The 24,405-nt window shown below is 41.3% G+C and overlaps 1 pseudogene; it reads right to left on the bottom strand.

The window, feature by feature from the left end:
- Window positions 1-9,107: 9,107 nt before the first annotated feature.
- On the bottom strand, window positions 9,108-9,735 carry LOC147429462 (uncharacterized; annotated as a pseudogene).
- Window positions 9,736-24,405: the final 14,670 nt, after the last annotated feature.

The raw sequence follows: 24,405 nt of genomic DNA on the forward strand, positions 1-24,405 counted from the left end.
TGGAGCGAAATGGATGAATTGGCACTTTCTACCATTATGCTGACTTTGGCAGAAAGCGTTTACTTCAATGTAGCAGACGAGATGTTGGCTTATCAAGCATGGTTAAAGCTGAGTGATCTTTATGAGAAGCAGAGTGCAGCTTCACAGGTATACTGGCTTAAGAAGCTTGTTGACTTGAAGATGAAAGAAGGGACACCTATGTCCAATCATTTGAATGAATTCAACAAAATCTACAGTCAGTTGTCAGCTCAAGGTGTCAAGTTTGATGAACCTGTTAGAGCTATGTTTCTATTGATCACATTGCCAGAAAGATGGGACACTTTTCGCACAGCTTTGAGTAATTCTGCACCTCCAGATGGTTTGAACATAGCAGGTGTAGAAGGAAGTCTGCTTACTGAAGAAACCAATAGAAAGACAATGGACAAGGCAAAGGAACAGCCTTAGTTGTCAGGGGAAGGACCAAAGAAAAGTACAAAGGTGGAAAGAGGAATCAGTCTCGTAGCAAGTCCCGCAGTGCTAAAGGCAAGAGTGACATAGAATGCTACCATTGTGGCAAGAAGGGTCACATGAAAAGAGACTGCAGAGAATGGAAAGCAGAAAAAGGCAAAGAGAAAGCTGAAGACTATGGTGAGAAGAACAAGTCCTCAATGAAGATTCAAGAAATAAATGTGACAAACACTGTTGCAGAGGATGACAGTCTAGTGTCAGGAGACATCTACTTCTTGAAGAATACATTGGACTCGGCTCTTCTTACAGCATCTGATGGAAGTGCACTGAGTGACTGGATTATAGACTCAGGGGCATCACTTCATGTGTCTCCAAACAAGGAGTGGTTTACCTCTTATGTGACTACTAAAGATCATGTTCGGCTAGGCAATGGGCAAACATGTGAGATCTTAGGTGTTGGAGATGTTCAATTGAAGTTTCAGAATGGCTCTTCTTTCACGCTGAAGAATGTGAGACATGTTCCCGCAATTACAAAGAGATTGATCAGCACAGGTTTACTTGATGATGCTGGCTACGTCACCACTTTTGGACAGAACATGTGGAAGATATCCAAGGGTTCTATGACAGTAGCACATGGAGTAAAGTCTGGAGGACTTTACATGATTTATGTATCAAATGTCTCTAAAAATGTAATCAATGTAACCGAGCAGCCGAACGTTTCTTTGTGGCATAGCCGGTTAGGACATATGTCCAAGAAGGGAATGGAAATCTTGTCTCGTTCTGGTTATTTACCTGGCTTTTCATTTAATGATTTTGAATTCTGTGAACATTGTCTGTATGGTAAGCAAACACAGCAGCCACATAAGCATAGAAGCAGTAGAAGAGATACACAGTTGGCACTTGTTCATAGTGATTTGTGTGGACCTATGCCTAACCTATCTCTAGGGGGAGCTTCTTACTTTATGACATTTATAGATGATTACTCGAGGAAAGTATGGGTTTACTTTCTGAAGCACAAGGATGAAGCGTTTAGTGTTTTCAAAACGTTTGTGACACTTGTGGAGAATCAGAGTGGCAAGAAGCTTAAATGCTTACGCACTGACAATGGTGGAGAGTATGTTTCAAAGGCCTTTCAGGACTTTTGTGAGTCAAAAGGTATAAAACGTGAACTTACTACTCCTTACAATCCTCCTCAAAATGGTGTTGCTGAGAGGATGAATAGGACCATACAAGAGAAGAACAGAAGTATGTTGTCTAATGCACAGCTGCCAAATGGGTTTTGGGCTGAAGCTGTATCAACAGCTGTTCATCTTGTAAATAGATCTCCTAGCAAGGTTTTGCAGAAGGATTCAGTGCCAGAGGTGGTATGGTCAGGCAAAATGCCCTCATACAAGCATCTCAGAGTCTTTGGCTGTGAGGCATATACTAACGTTCCAAAGGAATTTAGGAACAAACTTGAGCCAAAGAGTAGAAAGTGCATCTTTCTAGGCTATGGTAATTTTGGTGAGATGGGGTACAGACTTTAGGATCCCGAATCCAGAAAGGTTGTCCGCAGCAATGATGTTCACTTTAATGAATCCAAATATCATTCTAAACCAGAGAGGGTTGAGGAGATTAGAAGAGTTGTCTTCCAAGAAGATGGACCTGCACGTGCAAGACAAAATGTTAGGGCTCAAGAGGAGGAAGGACAGGATAGAGTGGAACCACAGGTTGTGGCTGTGCCTGAGCCACGTATTGTGCGTAGATCTAGACGTGTCACGCGACCTCCTGATAGGTTTGTTCCATCTATGAACTATGTCATGTTGACTGATTGCAATGAGCCTTCATGTTACAAGGAAGCAGTGCAAATGAAGGACTCTGGGAATTGGCAATTGGCCATGCAGTCAGAGATGACAGCTCTGCATAAAAACCAGACATGGAAGCTAGTTAAATTACCACGGGGCAAAAAGGCTCTACCCTGTAAATGGGTTTACAGGTATAAGATCACCGCTCATGATAGTCAGCCAAAGTACAAAGCAAGGCTTGTTGCCAAGGGCTTTAAGCAAGAACAAGGCATTGACTTTGATGAAGTCTTCTCTCCGGTGGTCAAGATGACTACATTGAGATGCTTTCTTGCATTGGTTGCCATATTAGATTTGGTGTTGCACCAAATGGATGTCAAGACAGCGTTCTTGCATGGTGATTTAGATGTGGAAATTTACATGCAGCAGCCAGAAGGGTTTGTTGAGAAAGGCAAGGAAGATTGGGTATGCCAGTTGTTAAAGAGTCTTTATGGCTTAAAACAATCACCGAGGGCATGGTACCATAAATTCCACAAGTTTATGCTTTCTCAAGGCTACAAACGTAGTGAGTTCGATCACTGTCTATATACAAAGAAGGCTAAGGATGGCAGTTGGCTGATCCTTATTTTGTATGTGGATGACATGTTGATTGCTGGCAAGCACTTGGAAGAAATTTCAGCTTTGAAGTCAAAGATGGAAAAATCGTTTGACATGAAAGACATGGGTGAGGCAAGTCATATACTTGGTATGCGCATTGAGAGAGACAGATCAAAGAAGTTGACTTGGTTATCTCAAATAGAGTATATTGACAAGGTTTTGCAACGTTTCAATATGGAGAAGGGAAAGGCACTGAGAGTTCCATTGCCACCATATGTGAAACTTAACAAACAAGATTGTCCTGTGTTTGAGGAAGAACAGGCTGAAATGGATAAGATTCCATATGCGTTGCAGTGGGTAGTTTGATGTATGCAATGATTGCTACTCGCCCAGACATTGCATTTGCAGTGGGAGTAGTAAGTCGATACATATCAAACCCAGGCAAGAAACATTGGGAGGCAGTGAAAGGAATATTGAGATACTTGAAAGCTACAAAGAGTACGCGTATATGCTATGGGAGTCAGGAGCTAAGTGTAAAGGGTTTTACAGACTCAGATTATGCAGGTGACTTAGACAACCGAAGGTCTACGTCAGGGTATGTCTTTACATTGGCTGGTGGAGCAGTATCATGGCGTTCTAGATTACAAGATTGTGTTACTCAGTCTACTACAGAGGCTGAATATGTTGCAGCATCAGAGGCATGCAAAGAATCAATTTGGCTTAATCGACTAGTAACAGATTTGGGAATCAAAGGAGAGATGCATGTGTTATATTGTGATAGTCAAAGTGCTATACAATTGGCTCGCAATCCAGTTTATCACTCAAAGACAAAGCATGTGGATGTGAAGTATCATTTCATCAGGGAAATGCTCGAGGATAAGCAAATTCAGCTTGTCAAATTTCACACCACAGAAAATCCTGCTGATCTACTTACAAAAGGACTTCCCTCAGAGAGCTTTGCGCATTTTCGCAAGCAGTTAGGTGTAGGGTAGTACATCACTTCTCTACATCTCTTGTATATTAGCTTGTATAGTAGCTTCTCTCACACTTAAAGTACCACATTGGACTTTAAGTGGGAGGTTGTTGGGGTATAAAGCCCAATGTGGTCGCCCAGGTAAGTGGGCGGGCCGCCAGGTATGTACACATATTCTTTTGTTAAAACCTAATAAGAACTCACTATGCTCTACACATTACAGTAGAGCGAGTTCACCATATCATCGTGCTCTTCTTCTCGCACTCTCTCTCGTGTCGCACTTCCGCTCGTACTCCTTCAATTGTCACCGTTTGCAGTCCTCGAGTCTGCACCGTCCTCAAGCTCCATGTACTCATCACCTGTTTCTTTTGTTTGTTTTCTTTCCAAGTAATCTTTGTACATATTTTGTTCGTTAAAAATTACATCCCTACTCCTTAAGATTTTACCATCTTCAGGATTCCATAGGCGATACCCAAAGTCTCCTTCTCCATAGCCAATGAAGAAACACTTTTTGGACTTTGCATCTAGATTTGATCTTAGGCTTCTATCTATGTGCATGAAAGCCTCACACCCAAACACATTGAGAAATGCATAATTCACCGGTTTACCTGTCCATGCCTTTTTTGGAACTCCCCCATCCAATGCCGTTGAGGGTGATCGATTGATTAAGTACACAAACATACTTACAGTTTCCGCCCAAAGCTCAAGCGGTAGGCCTGCATGTAGCCGCATGCTTCGTGCTCGTTCCATGATTGTCCTGTTCATCCTTTCCGAAATCCCATTTTGTTGAGGTGTCCTTGGGGTTGTCGTTTGCCTCCGAATGCCATTGCTAGCACAAAATCTTTCAAAAACTTGGCTGCAATATTCGCCTCCATTGTCGGATCTGAGGCATTTAACCTTGGTACCTGTTTCATTCTCCACAAAGGCTTTCCACCTTTGAAATATGGAAAATACATCGGATTTATTCTTCATGACATAAACCCATGTTTTTCTAGTCGCATCGTCTATGAATGTTACATAGTACAATGAGCCACCAAGTGATGGTGTACTTGCAGGACCCCAAACATCAGAATGAACCAACTCAAGTTTTTAATTTTTTCTTTCATTTCGTGATTTTTGAAATTTTACCCTCTTTTGTTTACCATAAACACAATCTTCACAGAACTCTAAGTCCACTTCTTTCAAACCTGGTAGAAGCTTCTTTGTTTGAAGGATTTGCATTCCTTTGGCACTCATATGCCCAAGTCGGTAGTGCCACACCGCACTGTCAACTTCTGTAGTTGCTGCACAAGCTGAAGGTTTCGTGCTAACAGTACACAAGTAAAGTGTACCGACTTTTTCTCCCTTGGCAACCACCAAAGATCCCTTTGAGATCTTCCACCGTTTGTTTCCGAATGCAATGTTGTGACCTTCATTGTCCAATTGTCCTGTAGAGATCAAATTTTTGCGAAGAGAAGGAACATGCCTAACATCTTTAAGCTTCCATTCATTTCCGTTAGCAGTTTTGACAGAAACTGTACCTTTGCCGACAATCTCACAAGCTTCATCATCTCCCAAGTATACATACCCAAAATTACCTTTGGTGTAGTCTTGGAAATGTTGCTTGTGTGGTGTCGCATGGAATGAAGCCCCGGAATCTACTATCCAGGAATTAAACACATTGTCTAATGAGAGAATTAGAGCATCTTGCTCTACTTTACCTGCCACATTGGCCTCCGATGTTGGCTTATTGTCTTGAGACTCTGTCTCCTTCTTCTTCTTGGACCAGCAATCCTTTTTGACGTGGCCCTTCTTGCCGCAGTTCCAACATTCAAGAACTGACTTTGTGCGTGACTTGCTCTGCCTTGAGCGATCACGACCCTTTTGGTTTTTGAACCTCTCCCTAGGCCTTCCTCTTGTTTCCACTGATAGTGCAACACTTGATGATTCTCCTGCGCTTCTCCTTCGCATTTCCTCGCTTAGGAGAACACCCACAACATCATCAAACTTAAGAGTATTTGTGCCAGAGATAGAATTACTTACAGCTATCACAAGGCTGTCCCAACTATCCGGTAGAGATGATAGTATAAGGAGAGCTCGCACTTCGTCATCGAAATTGATTTTCACTGATCGAAGTTGACTTATTTTTGTGTTAAAGTCATTTAGGTGTTCTACAACTGAACCATTCTCTGCCATCTTTAGATTGAACAAGCGCTTCATAAGAAATACCTTATTGGATGCAGATGGTTTCTCGTAGAAGTCGTCAAGTGAATTCATCAAGTCCTCCGTGGTCTTCATCTCTGAAACATTGAAGGCCACCATTGACGCCAAGCTTAACCGGATTGTTCCCAGTGCCTTTCGATCAAGGACAATCTATGCTTCATCTGCCATTGTTGCGGGCTTCTGCGCAAGACCGCCTAGTGGCAAATAGAGGTCCTTCTGGTAGAGATAGTCTTCAATCTGCATCTTCCAATGTTGGTAGTTTTTTCCGTTGAACTTCTCAATCTTGAGCTTCCCTTCCTCCGCCATAACTCCCACTCAATTCAAGGAATCCTTTCCTTGAGATAATTTAGCTACGAGCAAACCTTTCTCTGATACCAGTTGTTAAAAAAAAAAGACGTAGCTAAATAGATTTTTGAGTAGATTACTTAATGGAGAGAGATAGATTTCACACACAAGAGATTATAGAGTAGAGAGAGAGAGAGAGAGAGAGAGAGAGAGAGAGAGAGAGAGTACACACGATATACGTGGTTCACCCAATGTGGGCTACGTCCACGGGAAAGCAGCCACTCAATGGCTTTAGCACTTCAAAAGAAGAAGTAGTTGACAAAGGGATTAAACCCTTGATAGAGCTCCCGCCTTGCTTCACTCTCACCACCTCACACTCACCTTGTTGCATCAACTTCACACTATGAAATGTGTGTAGAAATGGCCTCCTTTTATAGGCCAAAAGGGCTGTCCTCTCTTATGAGAGACAACCATGTGTAGCCGCCCTTGTGCGAATAAGTCCAAATCGGACCCTCCAATCCGCCCATGTGTGGCCGCCCTTGAGAAGACAAGTCCGCTTTTGAATTCGGCCACCGGCCATTGGTCATCGACTACCGGCCACTGGCCGGCCAACCGACCGGTTGTTTTTCGACCACTTTTCGGCTGTCTTCCAGCCATAATATTCCAGCGAAAAAAAAAAAGTCTCGGGGGCCTCCGCCCCCGAGGCCTCTAAAGTTGCCCTTGATTCTTGTCCGTGAAAATTTTGGTTTCCGGTGAGTGATTTTCCTTCACGCACGATGGCTTCTACTTATAATGGGGGCCTTACAAATGTGTGCTTTTACCACAGAAAATTACAAGGGTAAATCAGGCTCCATAGTTAACATGCAACTCATACTAAACTTGTACTTTGTACAACTTTAGTATTTATTCTTGTTGTAGCCTATAGATCCTCATAAATATGCTTATAACCTCTTGCAAGAGGTGTTTGAATGCAATATCTTCAACCTTGTGCTCTTTTAGCTTACAAGCAAAAGCACTAATTGGGATTTAGGAGTCAAGTAACGAGATCACCTCATCTAAGTACGGCTCTACCTAACCTTTTTGCAATGTAAATTACGTTGATAATGATGCCTTGATCTCTCCCTAAACATTTCCTATTTCACACATTATGTAAACTATTCAAAGAGTGTTCAAACTACCTTTCCATTTAAAAGAAAAATTCCTACAATGCATGAAGTAAGAAACATAACACATATAACTTGGTTCTACCTTCATACACTTTTGTCAATCACAAATCCTTGAGGTACCCTTTAGATCAGTAATGTAGGAAGAAACAACATAACACATATAAATTGGTTCTACCTTTCATGCACCTGTGTTAATCATAAATTCTGTGAGGTACTTACCTGAGGTCAATTTTGCATTTGTTCGAGCTCGCCATGATGAGATGTAAAGATTACTTCCTCATCGCCTTCAAAACATGACCTAGCATTGAACTTATATCATAATGATATCTTACATACATTGACATTAAAAGGAGATCCAGTCAAGACTCACAATATCTGAAGTTTGGAGATGAACATCAAACAACAAGTGGCTTTAGCTAGCCACAATGCCTAGCTGATCATCCTTAGACCTCTCGGACTAAAATCCTAGCTCCAATCCTGAGATATCATGGAGCATAATTAGCCACAAAACTAGCATCAAATTTTGATCCATCAAAGAGTATTTAATTGTTGCCTGGTTACCAAAGCCCCTATAAAAGGATTGCCCAACAATATACTCAAACAACCACTTCACAATGGCTATTTTGTCATCACAAGGCTTGAATTCATTGATTGATGATTTCCAATCTCATGCACTTAACAACTTAATCAACCCTGCATTATCTACAAAATTACAAGTCTAAACAATCTAGTAAGAAAGCTCAAAGGAATACATTCTTTTCAATTGCATCAGCCATCTTTTGTGCTTCCCTTTAACTACAACCTGCTTTTCCTCTTTGGTCTCCTCACCAAGAATATCTAGACTGTCATCACCTGTACATTTCATTTTTCAAAAGAATGCATATATATAAAGCTTACAATTTATAACTTTGAGTATCTTCGAAGAGTTAGCCATAGGATAACCTTTAGAGTTACCTTGGTAGGAGGTGTTGCAAGAGTTGGACCAACAACGCTCAAGACTCGGACTCAAACTTTAACAAAATGGCAAATAGACAAGGTAAACTAAATAAGCGAGTCACTACATATTAGATGATTTCAAAACAATGTCATTGAGTTTCCTCCAACACACATATATACATATAAGTACATGGAAGATGGATATGATTAAAACCTGCTCGCCAAAACAATATTACAATGGCACCTCACAATAAATAACACAAGTTTCGGATACAAAAAGCAGGTTTTTCTTAAGCCTTCAAGGTTGACGTTGTCTTCAGTCTTGCTGGTCTCCTGTCTTTCATCAACTTCCAAGCGTCAAAGCATTCCTCCCATGATACCTCTTTTGGATGCTTAAGCTTTGGTGTATTCATCCCAACAAACATGATGAGTCCCAGCATGTCCAAGGATAATTGATTTCGTAGCTTATCTTTGATTTTGTTCATTTTGGAGAAACCCCTCTCACATGCTACTGATGAAAGAGGTAAGACAAGCAAGATCCGCCAAAGAATCATTGTGCAAGGGAATGATTGCTCCCATTCAACACGATCAGAACACTCCTGCCATGCAAAGTGCATGCTCCTACCATGAAAGAAATTTCTCATTCTTGTGATGAAAGATCGCCTTTCCCCTTTGCATTCAACATCATTGATTAATGTGCTTGATCCTTCAGCAAAGTACTTACATACTGTATTGAGCTAGCCTCTTGATGCATCCTCCAACTTTGACAAGTCCTCACAATAGTCTTTTGGGCTGAAATACTTTGTTGCCTCAAAAAAGTTGAAGTCTACCAAAAAACGGTCAGATAAAGATTGAACCAAGCTTCTTATGTATGAACCACACATTGACACCAACTTGTTGACGACACTGTTAAGTGTTTCATGTGAATTCACAAGTTCTTTGTCACAATTGGACCCAGATGGAGAGGATGATAATGTGCTACACCTGATTTATCTTGAAAAGATAGTGCTCCATTCTGCTCATACACCATCTTGATAAAGCCTGCGGTGTGCTTTGCATCTGACCCAAAGGTGCCACTAAGAAATGATAGTTGTAACATTTCTACTGCTGATTTGAGATGACTTCCAATCGAGGAGATGTCTGGATGCTCCTCTTGAAGCTTGCAGCTAAGCACATTCAATTCTCCAAGTATGTCAGCAAAAAAATGCATGATAAATTGAACTTTATAACTTGTTAATGAAGAGTACAACTCATGCTCCTCCTTTTGCATAATTGAAAGCAATGCTGGCATGATTTAGACAAGCCTTATGATATCCTGGACTTTTGAAAGCCATCGAACATCATGCATTTTCAATAGTTGTAGCTTTCCATGTCTACCAATGCCAAAGTCTTTTACAACATCTGCAAGGATAGCATGCCTTTTGGCTTATCTGCATGCCCATTTATAAAACTTTTTGGCAATCTTGTCCACAAGCTTGAACTCTTGAAAAGTTTTGAAAGCATCCCCGGCTGCAAGAGACTCCCTGTGGGCAATGCAATGAAAGCTCAATAAATGTGGAGTGTCTTGTTTTAGCCTTGTGACTACACCTGTTGCAAATCCTGTCATGACACTGGCTCCATCTGTTGCAATTGCAATCATCTTTTTCTTCGATAGATGTGCAAACTTCAAGAATGAAACTAGTATAAAATGTAACGATTTTGCATTACCCTTTTCATCCTGCAAAAGATCGCAAAACCTTGTTGAAACCAATCCTTTTCCTGAACCCTGCATATAAGTAACATAGACGATCATGCACTGCTGATTGCTGATATCAGTACTTTCAACGATCTGGATAGAGTAAGGGACTTTCACTGATTTCTTTCTTCAAATGATTCCAATAGACAAACTTTAATGCCCTTGCAAATGCGATCCCTGCATCTTTACTTGTATAAGCTGAATACTCATTGGTTATTGGCATACTTGGTGTCCAAAGAAGCGTTGGAAGTTGCATTGATATGGAAATTCTTCTAAAGGCAAATACCTCTTTAAAACGTACCACATGGTTTGCATCACAATAACAATCCTCTCTTTCTCTTCATCTGCCATTGTGTCAATGTGCTTCTCCATGGGCATTGTAGATCTTTTCTCCTTCTCAATCCACATACTTGCAGCTAGTTTGTGCTCTTTTGAGTTGTTGTGGTCAAATAGAGCACTTTTTTGCTTTGTTGAAGCTCCTTCTGATGAAGCGAATGGGGTGTTTCTTTTTGCATCAATGCACCACTTGCATTTTACCCTTTCTCTTCCAGCCTTGTTTAGAATTGGAAAGGCCCAAGGGTAATCTATCTTCCAACTCTGAAGGAATACGCGCTTGTACTTCTTCTTTGCCTGATGTGCCTCCTCAACTGCTGTTACAGATGCACTAGTGGTCACACAAGAGGATGTACCAGCACCTTCATTGGCATTTTCACCTTATCCTAGATGTGTTGATGTTTGTGTGATTGCATTCACAAGTGTACTGTGAAGGCCAAGTTCTTGCTCCATTGTTCTCTATCTCTTTCATTTTCTCTTGATGGTTCCATGTTGTGTCATCTATAACGTTGAAAGAAGAGAATTAGTGATTTGAATTTTGATATACTTTCCTCTTCCATAGCCCTATCTCATTCTCTATCATGCATGCAATGATGCATCTATGATGCATAAAGATATGTGTATCCTGATTCCTGACAATCTCTTCCGATCTTTAAACCACAAACATGCATGGCAGCATTATGAGCTCCTCTTTTTCATAAGCATTTTAATAGACTTCCTTCTTAACAAATAACAAAATGCTAAAATCCAAAAAAGGAGACAACTTAAGCATTGACATTGATATACACTAACATTAAAATCACACGCATACCAAGTCATAACTTGAAAGATGGGGAACTTACCTGTAGCTTATAACTTTGTAACTTGTAAGGTTGTATGTTGTATCATGTGTGGATTTCTTGCGCTCAAAGAAGAGAAGCTCAATGGTGCCCAAATCTCAACGCCCTCCAAAAACTGCCCTCAAGGCTCAGACTTGTGTACTGTGCAAGTCCAAACTCTAGGGCCCCGGGCCAGGACTCCTGACAAATGCCCTCACGATGCATGCATGGTGAACCTATGTCGGCGTCAAGCAACTCCTGAGTCTTGTGTCTTCAATTACAGATTACTCCCCAGATTCTGAGCACACGAGTCCTGAGTCTCGTGTCTTCGATTACATATTACCCCCCAGATTTTGAGCCTATAAGTCGCTAGAGCCTAGGACTCGATATCTTTGAGCCTTTGCCGTGACTCAGACAGTGCCCATTGCCATCTATGTTCTGCTTGCTAATAAGGCAACAACCTCTTGCGAATCGTGATTGCCTGGTAATAAGGCCCCTGCACTTTGCTTGTTGAGTCCTGACTCTGTCGATTCCTGAGTCCTGAGGACTACTGAGTTGTGCCCAGGTAGTTCAAAATCTTCAATGGCCGGAGGCCTCTGGAATCTGGATAGCATCGAGACTCTGGCAGTGGCCTCTCGAGTCTTTACTATTTAGTCTTTAGACTTTAGTCTTTAAAGTTTAGAACTTTAGATTGATTGAGCGGGGAGTCGGGACTCGAGCAACGAGGACTCAGGAGTCAAGAGATGTTGTCCTAGCCCCTGGGTGACATTGAATGTTGCATGCATGCATGAATCAGCACTTTCAGTAGCATGATGCAAATTTGCAATCCTTAAGGGCCAACTTCCAAGGTTTAGGTCCAAGTCCCACACATATTTTAGTCCCTCTAGGCTCCAACCTCCGTGTCAGGCTCCGACTCCCAACCCTCGAGTTCCCAGTGCTGAGTCCCCACAATGTTTAACATGCAAATTGGTTTTTGACGGACAATTTGTAAGATTGCCCTTCCAAAGATAGATTATTGAGAAGATACCCCGTCTTGGTTGAAAGAAAAATTTCCTTTGAACACGTACAAAGACGGAAACATCTTTTGCTAGCCCATCATACGAAGGGTTGAGGGCCGTAGGAAGGGAAGATGGGCGTCAAATCCTATCACTGGCCTGGTCCTGGTCCTTGTGTTTGTGTACAAGCCTCTGTTGGAATTTTAGTCCCCCCAAGGCACATGTAGTGCTCGAGGGCAATTGTATCCTTTTTGATTTAACATAATTTTTCTCACATGCACCTCTAAAACAAAAGGGGTCGCAAACTTTTCATGCTATGTTTAAGTATGTGAGGATAGATCTTGAGAAACCTCATTACCAAAACATTTCTCACAATGTTTCAAGCAAAATTTGTGGTTTTGTGTCAAAAATTGAACCCACATACGGGTCTACTTTGAATCCATTCATTAATTACGTTGCAAGATTCCATTTTTTAAAACAATTTCAAAAGCAAAAGTCCCTCTCGTGTCCATCTTCATCCCTCGACCTCAAGGAGCATTGGTTCGCTCGCTCTTCAATATGTAATGTGTTCGGTCGGCTTGCACGTAGTCAGCCCAGCGTCCTTGCAGGTGCTGGAAACCCTAATCTGGATCGTCGAAATATCCTCGTTGGTGGCATCTCTACACAGCTTGTGGCTCTTTGTCGTCTAAGGCATCTATCACTGTGATTGAACAATCTGAGCGGGCCTATATAGTATAGAATTATTTCCCTTGTATTTAGAGGCCTCTTGTATGATTAACCAATGAGAACTCAAGCCTTAATTGTATCCCCCCTTTGTGGGTGTTCCACGATGCAAAAATAGAACAATGCCTTCTTTGAAAAGTTTACTTCAAGGATTTAATCTCACTAATATTGTTGATAAACAGCCAGACCTTGCTCTTATATTTTTGTGAGAACTTCCAAAATACCCCTAAACTATTAAAATGAGTAGGAGGCATTGACGATGATGCAGTAAGACAGCCTTCCCAAAAGCCTTCTAAAATTGCCTATGTCTGGCCTTCTAACTTAGAGTTGCAGGCACATACACCCGATAGAGGTACTATCAGATGATATCTCTACTTGCAATCACCTCCAAACTAGACGGTGTCTCAATCACCCTCCAACGTTGAGATGCACCATGTGACAAGGTACAACAAGTCAACTGTGTCATAAAGTAATGATGTGGCTTGCCCAATTGGAAGAGAAATGACTGAGTGGACAAGAGGAATTGAACCTAGAAGATGGGCCGTGGGCCTACGAGCTGAAAATAAATTATGAAGCACCAATTGTGGGGCCTAACCCTAAAATCTATTCGTTTGTTGTTATGATTTCTTGGTTGGTGTGTCCAAGCCTGCAAACAGTTGTATCAAAGCTCACAAAGATTCTTCTTCTATGGAGGATCCAATCGCTTTTGTAGTACACACCAATTCTCAAGGAGAATCTGATAGAGCAATCAAGATTTTGTTTGTGAAAGAATATTTGTGTCCCGATCTAGGACTTATTAGCCACTCCCACCCTTTGTCCATCGCGCATCGGGCATGCTCTCGTTTTCATGGCTCTGTCTTGAGGGGAATAAGCCATATAGAACCCAAGAGTACACATGGGTTCTTGTAGAGAATCTAACAGAAATAACACCTCTTAGTGGGATGATGAAGAAATCCGGCACGGGAAATGAAGAAAAGAATGAAGAATTGGGCAAATTTTTGGCGGGGAAGTTTTCCAGAGCGGAGTACAAACATCAAAATGCATGTTGACACATGTGTGCGAAGATTAATGAAGTACTCCCAGAACCCAAAATATGTGAATTATTTGAAGACTTACCTGATGGCTGAGATTCACATGAGATGGGGAGAGGCCATTGATTATCCTATCAGGTCGGGAAGAAAATTGAAAGGACAGACAAGTGCACAAAAGTGGGTTCTTGACAAGAAGATCAACCATGTAAGGAAAGGCTTGAAGCACTCTCAAAAGAAGAGGAAATTAGTGGATTTCCCTAGTTTTTTGGGGTGGAAGTTGAGTTTTGAGGTGGCAAGCAAATCCAACAAGCATGCTCGTTTTGAGGATGACTTAGATTTTTCTTTGTATTTAAAGATTTTCGATAGTTTGTCATCCTCTAGTTCTAGAGAGGATGAGAAAAGGTGGAAGAAGCAAGAAAAGTAGATTTTTGAAAAAGTCTAGAAGGCATGAGAGGCCATCTAGCAATTCAAAGGAGGAGAGCCGATCCTCTTCTGATAGTGAACGGATGAGCAAGAAGACCAAGGAGTTCAAGGAAGGGGATTAGGCCATCGGGTTTGAGACATTTGCAGGCTACCAAGACACCCACAAGCCCTTGAATTTGTACAACAATTTGATTTTGCCTTCTCTACAGGTTGGTTCACAGAACATTCCTAGGTGCAAAGGGTGACATCTTACTTGAAAGGAATTGCACAGACATGGTGGGCTCCTTTGTTGTTACACAAAGAAGCACCCGCAATGTGGGTAAAATCCAAGAAATTTTTTGCATCAACTTGGATATCATATGAATATGAAAGAGATGTCATCATGGCTTGGCATCACTTGAGACTGACTAAGAAAGATACATTGGATGACTACTGGCAAAGGTTTTGGGATACTTACTTGCTAGTGTCTTTGTTTTGGAAGATTAATTTGAGAGACCAAATGGAGCGGTTTTACTATCGATTTTCAAAAGAGATTCAAGAGTATTGTCTAAGCTAGAAGTCTAACTCTATTTAGAGACTTATGGGACATGATAAGCAAGGATTTGGAATGCATTCCGGCTCATTGACTTATCCTACTAACATGATAATATCCACCTCACCAGGCAAGAGTCTGAATCACGAGCACCAGATGATAGCTCATTATAGGATTTTGGAGCAGTAAGAGGATTAGATGGTAGCACATACAAGGGTTCCGACGAACTAAGGGAACCAGATGCAGGTTTAGAGGATTCTAGAGAAGGAAAGGGATTAGATGATAGTGCATCTCAAGTTTTTGATGATTGAGAATGACATGGCAATGGATAGGGCAGGCTAGTGAGGCTACCCAGGTCCTAGGGTACAAGGGAAGAAAGGAAAGGGAATCAGCTACTGGTAGATCAGAGAATTCTATAGATCAAGATTGAGGTTCCAAGCATAGGGAGACTAGAAGGGCTACCAACAGGTCCCAATACATGAGAAAGGAATAGAAAGGTAAGCTAAGTCCATTGGATAATCTGGTCAAGGGTACTTTTTGGCCCTCGATGCAAAGAGGATGAAGGAAGAGAACCTTGCAAATTCTCTTCGAAGAGAGTTGTACCTTGAAGCTTTTTGGGCTATTATTAGTGTCTATGCCAGAAATTATCGATGAATCAACAAGGTTGAATTTGGTGAAATGCAGACTACACCAGAGGGGAGCCACTCCACTCATTTCTCACACATTGCCTGGATTGAATAAAGTCACTGATGTCTCTTTGAGATTTTAGGGTACTGATGTGCTGATAGTATTTGCAGAATGACTTTATGAATCCTGTGCAGCACTGAATTGAAAATTTCCTTGATTGAATTGAAAATATGTGCTCTTTCATGTGAGTATTGTTAGAGACACGTAGAGAAAGATGAAATGTCTACAACATTTTGTTTGATGAATGATTTGGACTTAGTGCATCTAGACATCTGTCAGAGATTGGTGAGATTTGGATGTGATGGCTAAATGAAGAATGAATGTGATTTGAACTTAGTGCATCTCAACATCCGTCAAAGATTGGTGAAATTTGGATGTGATGCTAAGTGAATGAAGAATGGATGTGATTTGAACTTAGTGCATCTCAATATCTGTTAGAGATCGGTGAGATCTAGATGTGATGCCTAAGTGAATGATATTCTGGTGCATCAAGATGTGTATTTGGACGAAATGATTCGATACAAATGTGAGTGCATCAAGAAATTTATGGACGAGATGAGATGGCTAGATTGAATGATTTAGAACACGATGTTCAGTGTGAACTAAGTGTGTGATTTTGTGAACCGCATGCTATGTGGATGTATTGTCTTGTGGATATGGTGATGGGCATGGTTTGCTTGGTTGAAATGTGAAAGAACATGAATATAATAGTAACAAGATTTAGTAAATCAAGATGTTCATCAAAGATCAGTGCGGTCTGGACGTGTGATTGCTAAATGATTACAATGATTAGGTTTTGTATTTGAGACCCTTGATAGAAATGTTATTGATCAGTGTGAATGATGTCTTGTAGAAGTGCTTGATTGGTGGAGTCTGGTGCATGAGTACATAGAATCAATGTCTTCTAACAAAATTTTCTCTCCTTTGGCTATTTTTGCAGGCATAATTGAAGGTGATTGCAATTTTTCCAAGAGGAGGTAATGTCACAAAGTAATGAAATGGCATGCCCAACTAGAATAGAAATGGCCAAGTGGACAAGAGGACCTGAACCCAGAAGATGGGCCATGGTCCTACGGGGCATGGTTTGCTTAGTTGAAATGTGAAAGGATATGAATCTAATAGTAACAAGATTTAGTAGATCAAGACATCCATAAAAGATCAATGCGGTCTGGATGTGATTGCTAAATGGTTACAATGATTAGGCTTTGTATTTGAGACCCTTGATAGAAATGTTATTGATTAGTGTGAATGATGTCTTTGTAGAAGTGCTCGATTGGTGGAGTCTGGTGCATCAGTACATAAAATCAATGTCTTCTAACAAAAGTTTCTCTCCTTTGGCTATTTTTGCAGGCATAATTGAGGGTAATTGCAATTCTATCAAGAGGGGGCAATGTCACAAAGTAATGAAATGGCATCCCCAACTGGAATAGAAATGGCCAAGTGGACAAGAGGAACTGAACCCAAAAGATGGGCCGTGGGCCTATGAGCTGAAAAAGAAGTTATGAAGCACCGATCGTGGGGACTAACCCTAAAACTCTTGAAGGTTAAACTCTAGAGATGATTTTCATAAAACAGGCTAACCTGCTAACATGGCATGTTGTATGGATGTTGAGGTGGCATGCTATACAAATTTCTTACAATTTTCACTATACCTGCCATGTAGCAGGATGTAGAAATTTTCACAAATTGTGCTGGATGATTTTAGCAGATCAGATGCTTTTGGGTTAAAGTGCTTTTGTTGTCATGCTTTTAACACTAGGTTGGTAACCTAACAGGACATAAAAGTGTCCTTTCAAGGTTTTGAAAAAAACCTCCAAAACCGTAGTAGATCCACTCATTTTGTAAAATCCTTTCATGAGGTTATAGTTCAAGGCCTACTACACATGGAAAAAATAAGAAACTTGTAAAATTTCTCATCTTTTGGTCACACCAAGCCTCCAAAGTTGATGGACCAGTACATTTTCATCAAAACAGTCATTTCTTACGTTTTGTTGCATAAAAATAAGATTAGGGATTTTTGTAGGACTTGAGATAAATTCCCTAGTTAACTTCAATGGGTTGGTGATCAGAACATATGATTGCTTCTCACTCACTATTTTTTGTTTTTCCAAAAGAAATAGGTACAAAAAAGTTGAATTTTTACCATTCTGCAAACCTATCATCAAAGTTTCTATAGCCACGCTCAATACAAATAATATATGCATGTTTTCTTAGTTCCCTATTGTCCTTTAGGTTCATAAGGAGCCATGGAGCATGTCAAAAGAATAATACATCTCTTACTAAGGGGAATCTTGGGGACAAAGATGAAGTGCTAAATACAGCAAACATGAAAGAACTGGGTTCAACATTATGAGTTGTAGAATCCCATAGAATTCAATATCTAGCCAAATTTGATCCTTATGACTAGATATGGTTACTACCTACAAAATGCATGTAGTTGTCACAAGAAACTAACAATATTGAAAAAGCTATACTTGATATACTAGAATGTTTCGTTTTCTTATATAATTGAAAAAATCAACCATCGTTGTCTACTATGCAAAATAGGGTATTAGGTGCCCCAAAACTCAAGGAATATTAGCTTTATGTTACAATATGCGACATAGAAAATCAAAACTGCATTTGGATATCATGAAAGCCACCAAAAAAATCATAGAAGAGCTAAAATTGGCTAAAAAATAGGATTTGACAATTTTTGTAATTTGGTCATAACTTACAACTTTAACATTTATTTCTCCCTAGAAGCATCAGGACATGTTGAGGACTACTAAACATAGTTCTCTAGCATTATAGACCTCACAAACATGAATTCTAGAGTGGTATAGTTGCAAAAAGTTGAAAAAAGCCAAAAACAGGACCCGTTTTTTCACACAGTTTAGGTTGTGAAATGTTGTGCAAGGACAAGATTAAAGATGGAATTGATATTCCAAAAAAATGTCGAGTTTTTTTCAGCTCATGAGACAACTTTCTAGATAGATAGCACCTCAAAATCCATTTTGAAACTCTTGACATAATTCAAGGAAAATGGTCACTTAACAGGACATAAAAGTGTCCCATTACCAACCTAGTGTTAAATTAAGGCTTTGATTTTGGGGATCCCTTGTAAGAATTTTAAGAGCCCTTGGGCCTCTCACTCTGCCGAGCATCTAAACATAGAGTCTGAGAGTAGAGGGCCCTCAGGAGTTGTACCTTGATGTGATCAGTAATAAAGAAATACCAAAAGGGGCGCCAATCTTTGGGGCCAATGCTTCTGGGCACAAAAATACATCGTGCTGTGTCCTCTGTGTGTGTGTGTGTGTGTGTGTGTATTAAAGTTCAATGATTTTGAAGTTTTTGTTCGCGTGTTGCTATTGATTTCTTGCTTGGAGAAAGAAATCAATAGCAAGAAACCTTATCTTGCTTGGAGCAAGATAAGGTGTGTAAAAAACATACGGAAGGAAGACAAACGGGAGAAGAAAGGGAAAGGCAAGCTCGAGCGAAGGAGCAAGGAAATCTCTCTCTCTCTCTCTCTCTCTCTCTCAATCTCTCTCCCAACTTGATAATCTCTCTCACTCCACTTCAGAGAAGAAGAGGAAGGAAGTTCTTTCCCTCTCTCTCGGCTTAGCAAAGAAAAGCTCTCTCAAGACTTGTAGGGAGCAAGAGCAGGTAAAGAACAAGAAGAGGAAGAAGGGATTGGTTGATTACCCCCCCCCCCTCTCTCTCTCTCTCTCTCTCTCACACACACACACACACACACACACACACACAATCCGTCTCTCTCTTTGTCGACTTAGTGAAGCAAGAAAAGGTCAACAAGCTCAGTGAGGAACCATGCCATGGAAGAATCTATCTCTATCTTGAGGGTTTCAAACAAGCACGATCCCTCTTGACTTCGGTGGATAAGGATTAAAAAGGGCATGTCAGCATGAGGGTAAATAACGAAGGGAAGAGGTTTTTTATGGCATGAGGAGCAGTAAGGCAAGAAGGAGAGAGGATAACCTCTCTCTACCGTACTTGGGAGATACAAGAGCATCAGGCACGAAATTTTTTCCATATACCTCCTTCTTAATTAGCTTCAAAAAGCTCTAATGGCAAGCATAAGTGGAAAATTTGTAGTCTTGGTCAAATTAGGGAGCATTAAACTCTCTTAATTCTATCAACACTGTTAATGGTAACATTTGTAATCGAATTCCACTTCGGCTAATCATTAGCAACATAAAGCATTCAAGTTGTCAATTTTAAGCATTTAAGGTGTCATCAGAGTCTTTTGCTTTGTTTTGTGTATGTTGTCTCTCTTATTTCCCACAACGAGCAGCCCGATGATGACCTGACTCACCTCGCGAACATTATCCCCGACACCGCATGCTATGTGGATGTACTGTCTTGTGAGCATGGTGATGGGCATGGTTTGATTGATTGAAATGTGAAAAGATATGAATCTAATAGTTAGAAGATTTAGTAGATCAAGACATCCATGAAAGATCAATGCGGTCTGGATGTGATTGCCAGATGGTTACAATGATCAGGCTTTGAATCTGAGACTCTTGATGGAAATGTTATTGATTAGTGTGAATGACGTCTTTGTAGAAGTGCTCGATTGGTGGAGTTTGGTGCATCAGTACATAGAATCAATGTCTACTGACAATAGTTTCTCTCCTTTGGCTATTTTTGCAGGCATAGTTGAGGGTGATTGCAATTCTTTCAAGAGGGGGGAATGTCACAAAGTAATGACATGGCATGTCCAACTGGAAGAGAAATGGCCGAGTGGACAAGAGGAACTGAACCCAGAAGACTCGAGGGGTTCACTATGTGTAAAACTACCATATCACGTGCGTTCAAGACATGTTTGTAAAACCCCTTATCTGTAAATTTTGTTAGGAATATAATATACCCTTTTCTCTCAAAATCTGTAAGTTGTTTTCAAATTTGAAAAAAGAATGCCCTTTTGTATATATATTTATGTAAGTTTCAAGAGCTTTAAATACCCTTCTGTTGAACTCACCTGATAGGTTTCATTTTTATTAGGTGACCTCCCCAGGCCAGAAGATGGGCCGTGGGACTACAAGCTGAAAAGAAATTATGAAGCACCGATCGTGGGGCCTAACCCTAAAAATCATGAAGCTTGAACTCTCGAGATGATTTTTGTAAAACACTCCGACTTGCTAACGTGGCATGTCGTATGGATGTTGAGGTGGCATGGTGTACGAATTTCCTGCGATTTGCACTGCAGGTGCCATGTGGTAGGCTGTAATAATTTCTGCAAATTGCATTGGATGATTTCAATAGATGAGATGCTTTTGGGTTAAAGTGCTTTTGATCTCATGCTTTTGAGGATCCCTTGTAAGAATAAAAGAGCCCTTGGGCCTCTCACTCTGCAGAGCATCTAGACGTAGAGTCTGAGAGCAGAGGGCCCTCATGAGTTGTACCTTGATGTGATCAATAATAAAGAAATACCAAAAGGGGGGCAAATATTTGGGGCCAATGCTTTTGGGCACGGAACTTCGTGGTGCTGTGTCTACTCTCTCTCTCTCTCTCTCTCTCTCTCTCTCTCTCTCTCTATATATATATATATATATATATATATATATATTAAACTTTAGTGATTTTGAAGTTTTTGTTTGTGTGTTGCTATTGATTTCTTCCTTGGAGTTGTTACCATATACATGTGGTAGTAATGTGTGTGAACACATTAGGACCGCCGAGGCATTTTTTCCCTCTTTAGGAGGTTTTTCCCCCCGTGTATTGTATATACGTCCACCACTCTAGGGCTATCTATCTTTCCATTGCACACTAAGTAACACACTCTCTATTGTGTGCCTTGAACTTCCTTCGTCTTCTCCAAGTTGTGTGCGTTTCTCTGCCCTAATTCCAACAATTGGAATCAGAGCAGGTTGCATCGTCCCGGGGCTTAGTCGCCAGCTGCTCAAGCACATGCCTGCTCACTTTCTTTGATTTGAGTGAGGTTTGGCGAGCGTTGTAGGTCGATAAATATTTTGGGATGGCTCGTAGAGCTAGTCTGCTCAGATTTCTGATTTGGGCTCATTTAGGTCTTCGTTTCCACTACAGGTAGGTATGCACAGGCAATTTTGTCATTTTGTGCAAAATTTCTGTCAGTGCCGTTTTCTTCATACCACGTGCCTAACAGTCTTCTACGGTTTGTGCTATATAGAACGTGTTGTTCCCACTCTGTTTCTCCTCTTTTTCGACAGTTTTCATATCAGGTGCAACATTTACCATGGCTGAAAACAACACAGATGTGTTCAAGATGTTTGCTGCTGAGGACAGGTTGGATAGGGACAATTACCCTATGTGGGCTTACATGATGCAACATGTTCTTGTGTCGAAGGGCGTCTAGAATATTGTGCAAGGCATTGATGTACATCCTGGTTTTGAGGATGTAGGCAATGTTGAGGATGTTGCAGGTCTTGCTACAAGGATTGCTGCTATTAGAGTTGTTTTTCCTACGGCAGAACAATCTAGTTGGGATGAAAAGGATGCGCAAGCTCATGCATTGATTGCATTGTCTGTGAAGCGCACCATTGTTCCTCACATTCGTTCAATAAAATTTGGAAAACAGGCTTGGGATATTCTAGCAGGTCTTTATGCAAGCCGAATGAGGCTAAAATTTCTTTGCTGCGTAAAGAGCTGGAGTCGAAGATTATGCATGAGGAAGATGATATGGACACTTTTCTTGCTGGTTTCAAGGATATCAATGACCAACTTATTTCTGCAGGTGAAGTCATTTCAGACAGTTCCCTTGTGCAGACTGTTCTTGATGCCTTACCAGATTCTTACTAGACTTTTGCTAGTACTTGGGAGACTTATGACCCAAGGAAATCCTGAAGTTGTTAAGTTTGATGCATTATGCACATTGCTGTTGCAAGAGTCACTTTCCAAAAAAGAATAGGACTAGACATCGTGTAGTTGAATAGGCTTTTATTGCTTCTCAAAGAAAGGGCGGTAACAGCAATGCATCCACTTCTTATGGTTCTGCTGCGAGTGGCAAAACTTCTGTTCCCAATGCTTCTGTTGGCAGCACTTCGTATGGCAATTCTGGTGATAAGGGAAAAAAGAAGATACACTGTCATTATTGTAAAGCTAATGATCACTTGATCAAGCAGTTTCCTAAGTTGAAGGCAAAAGAGGCTCAGAAGAAAGAGGGTGGTTCCACTAAAAATGTTGGTTCCACTACAAATGCAGCCATTGTTGAGTCTTCTGTAAAAGGAGACTATAATACTGATGTTGATGCAGAATGGGTAGAGTGCACTTACAATCCTGCTGTCTATGATGCATGCATGCATGTCAATTGCTGCAAATTAACATGTGTTGTATTTCGAGAATGGTGTTACAAAGCACATTACCTCACATCGTGAATTGTTCACCTCTCTCAAGTCTGTCCCTCATGGGAATTTTGTCACTTGTGTCAACAATGCCTCTTATCCAATTTAGGGAGTTGGAAAGATTGTGCTTACTGCTGCTAATGGGAGTTCTTTCACACTTGTTGATGCACTTTATGTACCTGGGATCAAGAAGAATCTTTTGTCTGTATCTGCACTTGCTAGACTTGGACTTGTAGTCAAATTTGTGGATGACAGATGTACAATTCATGATCTCAGTTTTGGTGATGAAATCATTACATCTAGGCTTTTGTGCCATGGGCTGTATAAGATCACCTTGTATGACAAGTGTGGACAAAATTTTGCAAATGCAGTTGCATATTCAAGGGCTATTTCAGATGCAAAACTTTGGCATGCACGTTTTGGCCATCTGAATTTTGCCAGTTTGCTGCGTTTGCAGAAATCTGATATGGTTGCTTCTTTGCCACCTCGTGAAGCACCTATCAAACATGTTTGTGAAGGCTGTATTTTGGGTAAGATGCGGCATTCTAAGTTTCCAAAGGATGCTCAGTTCGGGCCACATGCAGGTTGCAGCTTGTGCATAATGATGTTTGTGGGCCCATGCAAACTCCGTCCTTGGGCAATTACATGTACTTCGTGACTGTCATTGATGATTACTCCAGGCATGCATGGGTATTTCCACTTAATGTCAGGACACGGGTCCGGGCCAAGGGCCAAGACCCGGGCCAAGGGCCAGGACGGACATGCAGTCAAGGGGGTCCCTATATTTAGAAGGCCAGGGGTCTATATAGGGCATGGCTGGGTGGAGATTAGCGTGTCAGTTCACCGGTCCTCACACTGGTACCAGAGCAAGGTGGAGAGGAAGGGGGGAAGGTGGAGTCAAGGTGAAAGAGAAAGCATGGCCTTCTCTCTCGTTATCTTTTTCTCTTTGGGCGAGCTTGCAAGGAAGGGGAAAGCCCAGCTATGGCTGCATGTTTAAGCATGACGTCCCTTTCTCTATCTCTGGCCTTGAGGAAGGAGGAACGAGCAACATGCAAAGGCATGCAAAGTCGGGGTTGCTCAACCGAGGAAGGGGCAATCGACAGAGGACAGAGGGTCGCGGGACCGAGTCCTTGCATGGGAAGTCGACAAGAACAAAGGGCACAGGCCGCGGGAAACCGCCCCTATGTCCGGAGGAAGAGGAATTTTGGACTCTCAGAAACGGCGGGTGTCGGGCTCGTTGAGGTCGCCCGGCCCTGCTGGTAAATTGTCGACACAGGGGCTCACCCTGATTGGGCCTGCAGCGACGCGTCACTCATCTTCTTCATCGGCGCACACAGGCGGCCGTCATACTGTGCAGGTTTTCCAAGTTTTGTTTTGTTTTTTTTTTTTACATTAAACCCTAAGCAAGGGTGCATGCCCACC

This window comes from Adiantum capillus-veneris, chromosome 22 (assembly GCF_014529385.1).
Source record: "Adiantum capillus-veneris isolate H3 chromosome 22, ASM1452938v2, whole genome shotgun sequence".
Lineage (NCBI taxonomy): Eukaryota > Viridiplantae > Streptophyta > Polypodiopsida > Polypodiales > Pteridaceae > Adiantum > Adiantum capillus-veneris.